The following is an 8,637-nucleotide window of genomic DNA, read 5'->3' as shown; positions in this document are numbered from 1 at the left end:
AAGGGGATTCCTAGCACGAGAATAACCCCCAGAAAAGCAATTCTAAGATCATTAGGGTGGAGCCTGGAGCAAGGCCTGCCTGAGCCTGGAAAACAGCTGGGGACTCCTCCATGCTGCCACGCCCTCTCTGCTCCCTCTGCTCCCTCCAGGCTCTGCTGTCTCTCACCTCTCCTCCCCCATCCCTCCAGCCTTGGGCCCCTCTGGGGGCCTCTGCAGTTCCGATTCCCTCCCTGGGATCAGGTTCCCTCTCTGTCTCTTTGAATGGATTTTGCAAGGGAAATCCCTGCGGACCCCGAAAGCCCCTGCACCTGTCACCTGCAGCTGCCCTGGTCCCTCCCTCTCGTCAGCCTCATCAGCCCGGGGAGGGGAAGGTACAGGCTTCTCATTTCACCCGATGGGGGTGCCACAAGGAAGGCAGGCATTTCAGTGCTCCTTAGTCTGGTCCTTTCAGTCTCCGGCTCTAAAGGTTGAGGCTCTGAATCCACAGAATAAAGCCTCACCCAAATTTACCCAGTGATGGCATCGCTGGGACCCAAGTCTTGAGACCCCCAACTGTAGCTTCAGTGGGGCCTGTACTCTCCTTCCCACATCCTGCAGAGCAATCCTCAGAATGCAGGAAATCCACGCCCTGGGGGAGCTGGGAAAAGCTTCAGGCAATGGGCTTTAAAAAAAAAAAATTCTGTTTTTAAAAATGTGAATTGACAAAGAAAAATACCGTATAAACAATGGTAGAGTGGATATGGAGAAAATCAGGAAGGTCACATGAAGACCAGGTATGCAAAACGGTGTCTGAGGGCTGAGCTGAGGGAAGGGCACCCCAGGCCGTCTGCCAATCTTACCCCCCAGGGCAGGAGGTAGAAGGGCGAGGGTGCCCCCTGCTGGGCTCACTGGATAGCACGTGTCTCCTGCGGAAAGGCTGGGGATCCCGGAAAAGCAGACCCTCAGGGCTGTCACTGGTGAGTCTGTCTCGGTTGTGATTGGCAGTCGTGTTTGCTGGTGGGTTTAGCATGGGTGAGCTGCAGTGAGAGCTTAACATTCGACACGGTGCTGCCTCCCAGGGAGTTCCTGGGGGCCTGGAGCCCTGGAGGCAGGACCCAAATACACTCAATCGCTTGGCAGCTTCGTGCGGGGACCTCGTACTTTGATTTCTCAGCCTGTTCATCAGGGAAGTTTACCGGTGGAAGTGGAACTCAGATCTTCCGGTAACCCAGTAACCAGCCAAACAGGAGAAGTCAGATTAGGTAGATTTCTTATCTGATGCTATGACTTTCCTGATGTTCAAGAGCTCCGAGGCCTGTTGTGCATCTTGGGCCAATGGCTAGCTTACTTTTGGAATGAAGATGGCTCAGTCGTTGCATCCTCTGGTGTCTGTTTCCTAGTCTGACACAGAGAGCCACACTCAGTACTCTGTGACCCTGGCCACTTACCAGCTGGTTTATCTTATGATATTTAACCTTCCTGTGCCTCAACTTTCTCACTTGTAAAACGGGGATAAGAACACCTCACAGGGATGTTGTAAGGATTTAATAATATACTGGATGTAAAGTATTAATACAGTGCCTGCACATGAGCTCAATAGTATTGATGTGGATTAAGGCTGCCCCAGGTAGAGAAGCCCAAGGTGACCTGGCCTACATGCCGAACTATATGACCTGGTGGATTTTTATGGTATGAATTGGGGCTGCCCCAGGGAGAGAAGCCCAGGGCATCCTCACCTACATGCCAATCTATATGACCAGATTCATATCTAAAGTTATATGACCGCACAATAACCAGACCTCATCTGCACTAAAATCATTTAATGGCTTTTTACATCATCTTTTCTTTTTCCAGTAAAAATAAGTCACGTACCCATGCCTTATAAATTTAACCCTAACCCTCAACTCAGGGCAGCAGCAGGAGCTCTGACTGCCCATGGGTCCTGTCCCCATGCAGCAGCAGCAACAGCTCTTCACTGCCCATGGGTCCTGTCCCTATGCTATTCTATTCTCTAAATAAAAGAGCACCACTGCCAGACCTTGAGAGTCCAAGAAATCTTTCTTTCGACTCCTCGGCTCACCGACCCCGCATCAGTATCATTATTATTATTATTATTTGTTAGCAGACACTGACAGAAAAAATGCAGTTTCTTATTATTACTTCCTCCTCAGTACATAAGCTATTCTTTCCACACCTTCACCAACTTGCTCTCTGGATCGTTGTGGTTTTTGTTTGTTTCAGCAGTTTGTGTGGATCGGGACTGGACCCGCATTCCCAGAGCAGGCGGAGTTAGGGGTGCTACTGGTTGTAGACTTGAAGCAGGCTGTCCCCCAAGTGGCCTGAACTCATGAAGTCATGAGCACAAGTGGTCAAATCCTGGACAAGTGCCATCCCCCTACCATGATTGCACCACCACAGTCCCCAGAGCTGATGAGGCCAGGGCAAGAGTGAGGACCAGGAGCTGTCCATCAGTCCAGCTGTATGTCCAGCCGTGGCTCCAGATCCAGCCACCCTGTGCGTACTGAGAGCTGAGTGTGAATGGAGGCAGGGACAAGGGTAGCAGGTGCTGAGATTCTAATCCCTTAGGGAGGAGAGGAGAGGCCATTGAAGAGTTCTCTGCAGGAGCCTAGGAGGAAGACATTGCCTGTCCTCCCGTGGCAAGCCCTTCTGGAGTCATCAAAGGAAATATCTGGGACTTAAGAGTGGAAAAGAATCAATCCTGTGTGTGTTTCCCTTTGAAGTGCCATTTTGGATCAAACTTACCTAGAGGTGTAGCTGAGGGAACACTGGATTCATCCTCAAGAAACCCAGATTTCAGTCTTAACCGGAGCAAAGGTGAGCTGTGTGATCTTGGCAAGTTAGCTGAGGGCTAATCTTCCTCAAAAAAAAAAAAAAAAAAAAAAGAAGTGGTCCAGGACAAGAGTAAGGAGGGGAGCAGTGAATCAATTCTGAGGGCATTCCTTATGTGCAATGCACCATGCCAACCTGGAGAAGGGCATCATCTAACTCATTTTCATCACACTTATGAGGACTGGGCCATTTCACAGATAAACAGAGGCAGAGAAGATGATTAATGTGTCCAAGAACACCCTGTTGGGGTAGGAGCCAGTTCTTTCCTGCCATCTACAGCTCTCATCTCATCATGTGTTAAGCTTTTGGTCATTTCTAAGAATCCTTCCAGCTCTAAAAATCTCTCTCTTTCCAATCAGAAGGGCCAACTTGTCACTCTTATCTCCTGCCTTTCCTCTGAGAGATGACAAACCTAGAGATGAGAGCTGTAGAACAGGGTGTTAGATGATGCCCTTCTCCAGGTTGGCATGGTGCATTGCACATAAGGAATGCCCTCAGAATTGATTCACTGCTCCCCTCCTTACTCTTGTCCTGGACCACTTCTTTTTTTTTTTTTTTTTTTTTGAGGAAGATTAGCCCTGAGCTAACATCTACTGCCAATCCTCTTCTTTGTGCTGAGGAAGACTGGCCCTGAGCTAACATCCGTGCCTATCCTCCTCTACTTTATATGTGGGATGCCTGCCACAGCATGGCTTGCCACGCGGTGCCACATCCACACCCAGGATCCCAACCAGCAAACCCTGGGCCACCGAAGCAGAACGTGCACACGTAACCGCTGTACCACCGGGCCAGCCGCTGGACCACTTCTCATCAGTACCTGGGCAAAACCACAGCGAACAAGCCCCTCAACTTTGTGAATAGCAGGAGGCCAGTGAGGACAGGGGATATGTTGAGAGACACACTCAGGATCCCCGAACATCCTAACCTGCTGGAGCAACAGCCTGGACCTCACGAGGTAAAACAGACAGGGCTTAACGGAGCCATCCGGGCTTGGCTCCAAGGTACCGACAGTACAAGGACAGGGTGGGGAGGTGGCGGCTTAGCAGAAGCATGTGTGAATCAAACTGAGGGTTTTCACTGACAGCCAGCTCCACGTGAGGCAAATGAAAAGACTGCCAAAAAAATGGACAGACTCTTAGGTGGCTGAATTGAAGTTGAGTACTGAGCCCAGTGATTCTCCATCTTGATATCAGTCAGAATTGCCTGGGAAGGTGTGGTAACACTGCGTATTCCTTGCTGCACTCAGATCCTCTGAATCAGGACCTGGGATGGGTGGGTGAGGAAAAGGGAAGGAAGGTGAGGAGTATGGAATTCCAAGGAGCTTCACTCTTGGTTCCAATGTGCAGCCAAGGACCTAGAACCAAGGAAGACAGTCGCGTCCTCATTCTTGACATGTCAGACCATGCCTAATGTATTCAGGGCCTTCGATTTAGGGTGTTTTACCCTGAGGAAATGCACACACTGGAGGAGATTTGGTTGGGGGGCCAGGATGGAGGATGCACGTAACACTGTGAGGACTGGTGGAGGGAACCAAGCCATAGAAGACACAGGTGGCCAGGAGGCCCACCTTCAGAGGTGTGAGACTTGTTCTCTGGGGTCCCAAATTTAGAGTCTGAGGTGACAAGTGACTGCCTTAGGTCAGGTTTCTCATGAAATATTATGAGACAGAGATTGCTGGCAGGAAGTTTATTGGGAGGTCCTCTCAGAAACAACATGACACATCTGAGGGAGTGAAGGAACCAGGATTGAGTGGAGGAAGAAATTGATCAACACTGCAGGCACAACTAAGGACGCCTCCACTGGGAGTTCTGAGGTTGGGATGACCCTTCAGATCTGGCCCCAACTGAGGCAAGAGGGCTGGAGATTTGAACCCCCACGTTGACCAGGCAGATGATCCCTAGGGAGGGGTCATGAAATCGAGCAAGGCAGCTGCCTTTGGCAGCTGAAGGAAATGCCCAGGGAGAGACTCAGCTGTGAGCCATCAGCAGCCAACAGTCCTGGCAACTTAAGCATAAGCTTAGTGGTCTCAAAGGCAGGATCTGGGTGGTGCACCATAGCAACCACAACAGTACCCCTTTTGCAAGGCTCAGACCTACTTGCTTCATATGGTACGCTCACTCTACCTGGGAAGAGCTCCTCCAGAATTCTGGCGATGTCTTTCTCTGGGAAACTTACAGGAAGGTAGATAGGATGAAATATAGCCCCCACTACTATAGCGCGTCTTGGTGTCACAACTGATATTCAGCATTGCCCCCAGCCCATTACCCATTCAGATCCTCTTTCCTGAGGGGTCTGAGCTCCTAATGACCATGCCCTTCTCAAACCATGCTGTTGAATTTGTTCACTTACTATCAAAATGGGGCAAATGAATACCAAGAGACACCCTAGTGGGTCACCTGCATGCCAGACATATTCTTTCCTGACCCCATTATGTAGTCACAGCCCCATCTCCTCCAAAGGATCAAGATCAAGTACTCCTGCCAGGAAGTGACTCCTTTTTTTGCCTGCTGATCTCTTGGCACAAGGAGTCTGAAGGACAGAAAGCAGCCACACTTAAGTTTATGGGATTCTTGTTCTGTTCTCTGGCAGAAGTGTTCTGCCTCTGGGACCAGATTCTCTAATCCCAGAGAGCCTGGAACCGTAAGAACAGGAACTGCAAATTCCCCCAAAAGGGTCACCAGGAGTGATGGTAAGTGGGGTTACTCCTTCTTCAACCCCTTGCTTCCTAGACCTCTGTTTTCTACCTGTTGGGCCAGAGCACCATATTATAGCTGTTGAATAGGGTGCGTTCTTCATCCCGGAGCGTGGTGTCCCATCATCCCTAAAATGGTGCTTCAGCTGCACCTTGGAAAGGCTGTTCTTTCACTCTATCAGCTCTATTCACCAGGGGACAGCAAAGTATATGATAGGCCCCCAAGACTCCGTGATCATTTGCCTACTCTTTTGCTATAAAGTGGGACTCTTGGTTTGATGTGATGTTGTATGAGATCCCATGTCAATGAATCAAATTCTTTAAGTCCTCAGAGAGTGGTGCTGGTTGAGGCCTTTAGTGGGAAAGAGAAATCCAAATCCAGAATATATGCTGATTCAAGTCAAGATGAGTCACCAACCCTTCCGAGTAGAACAGGTCTAATGTAGTCAACTCATTACCAAGTGGCTGCTTGGCCATTGGTTGGTGGCAGATTGGAGATCTGGCAGCAACAACAGATCAGCCTTGGTGTGGGAGCCCATTCTGTTGGACCCACCCCTGCCACCGTATACAATATGCCTGTAAGTCACCTCCATCTATGCCAACATGGCCACTTTATTCATATGGCCATTGTGCCAGCACAAGTGGTCAATGACAGAGGCTGGCTAATATCAGCTAGCCAAGTCACTCTATCTACTTGGTTATTTAGTGTCTCCTCCATGGTGGATGCTCTCTGGTGGGCATTAACGTGTAATATATAGACCACACTTTGTGCCCACTCCCATAGATACATCCACGTGCCTCTTCCCAAGACCTTCTTGTTCCCAATCTTCCAATGTTTCTCTTTCAAGGCCTCTAACCAACTAATCAAGCCATTTGCTACAGCCCATGAGCCTGTATGTATTTTTACTTAGGGCCACTCTATTGGGGGGCCATGATGATGATTCAGGTCTCCAGATATCAATATCAACCCAAACACTCCATGACTTTAAAATGTTTGGTTATTCTACTTTCCGCAGTGTTCAGTGACCCAAGTAAATGGTCACATGACCCTTTGGGGAAGGAGTATGGAAATCATTATGGTATTGCCATAGTATTACAGAAGACTTCCTCCTGGGGACCCGACCTCTCCTTCAGTCAACAACAGTTCTGGGCCCAAAAATTGAACTGGGTCTGGAAACTGGACAAAACATTATAATTGTTTATTGGAGCAACTGCCGTTAACCTCCTGGTCTTTCATTCTTGATTTCTTTTCATTGTACAGCTCAGCAATTCTGTGTGTGATCTGCAGATCTCCAGGGATTCCTGAGACCATTTCAGGGGTTGTGCAAGTTCAAAATATTAGCATAATAATACTAAGATGTTATTTGTTTTTTTAACTGTGTTGACATTTGCACTGGTGGTGCAAAATCGATGGTGGATAAATCTTCTAGCACCTTAACAAACCAAGGCAGTGGCACCTACCTGCTCTGGTAGTTCATTGTGACAGAAAGAAACAAGGAAGAGAAGGAAGGAAGGAGGGAGATGAGGAAGGAAGGAAGGAAGAAAAAAAAGAAAAGAGTCAGTTCTGTTTAAGAATGTCCTTAACAGAGCAATAAAAATTGTTAAATTTTATTAAATCATGACCCTTAATTAAATGTCTTTTTAATATTGTCTGTGATTAAATGGAAAGTACTGTACTGTTCACAGAAGTATAATGGCTCTCAAGGAAAAGCACTAGTGCAATTGAGTTACAAGGTAAACTAGTCACTTTTTTCATGACACATCGTTTTCATTTGAAAGAATAACTGACAGATAAACTATGGTTATTCAGACTTGGTTATCTGGCACACGTTTTCTCAAATTCAAACCAAGTAAGCCTGTCATTTTGAGGAAAACAATTGATAGTATTTATTGCCGATGATAAAATTTGAGCTTTTAAGCGAAAAAAAAAAGGGGGGGTGGTGGCTGGCCCCGTGGCCGGGTGGTTAAGTTTTCACGCTCCGCTTCGGCGGCCCAAGGTTTTGCCAGTTTGGATCCTGGGCGCAGACACGGCACGGCTCATCAGGCCATGCTGAGGTGGCGTCCCACATGCCACAACTAGAAGGACCCACAACTAAAATATACAACTGTGTACTGGGGGAATTGGGGGAGAAAAGCAAAAAAAAATTTTTGAGCTTTCAAGTGAAAATTAGAATTTTAGAAAACTTATATGCACTATCATGACCTTGACTGATTCCTACTACATGAGCTTTCTCTGATGATATTACCAAATATGATTTTTAATATTGTATAATGAATTATATCAATATTTGAAAGATCTGTATAATTCAATGACCAAGGGAGGATGTTACAAAATCATGCAGGGGTAGAACAGCCATTCACCATTCATAGTGCAAGGTAGACCAGTAGACTTTTTTTTTTTTGAGGAAGATTAGCCCTGAGCTAACATCTGCTGCCAATCCTCTTCTTTTTGCTGAGGAAGACTGGCCCTGAGCTAACATCCATGTCCATCTTCATCTACTTTATATGTGGGACGCCTACCTCAGCATGGCTTGCCAAGCAGTGCCATGTCTGCACCTGGGATTGGAACTGGAGAACCGGAACCGGAACCAGGCTGCTGAAGTGGAACATGTGAACTTAACCTCTGTGCCACTGGGCCAGCCCCATAGACCAGTAGACTTTAATGTGATTGAGTACAAAAAATTCATTGGCAAAGTTTCATATTCTACTTTACAACTACCATTTAAGAAAATACTACTTGTTGAGTTTTGGTGTAGTAGCGAAGAAAAATACCCACAATGATATGAAAAGGCTATTAAAATTTTTATTTTATTTATTATTTTTTATCATTAAAATTTTCCAACTACATATCTGAGTGAGGCCGGATTTTCTTCATATATTTTAAGTAAAACAACATATTGCTGACAGAAGCAGATGTGAGAATCCAGCTATCTTCTATAAAGCCACATTCAAGAGATTTGCAAAAATGTGAAAAAAGCCAGTCTTGCACTCACTTTTTTGTTTTATAAAATATAGCTATTTTTCTGGGGCTGGCCCCGTGGCCGAGTGGTTAAGTTCGCATGCTCCGCTGCAGGCGGCCCAGTGTTTCGTTGGTTCGAATCCTGGGTGCGGACATG

The sequence above is a fragment of the Equus caballus genome, chromosome 1 (assembly GCF_041296265.1).
Source record: "Equus caballus isolate H_3958 breed thoroughbred chromosome 1, TB-T2T, whole genome shotgun sequence".
NCBI lineage: Eukaryota > Metazoa > Chordata > Mammalia > Perissodactyla > Equidae > Equus > Equus caballus.
This window is presented reverse-complemented; position numbering follows the sequence as displayed.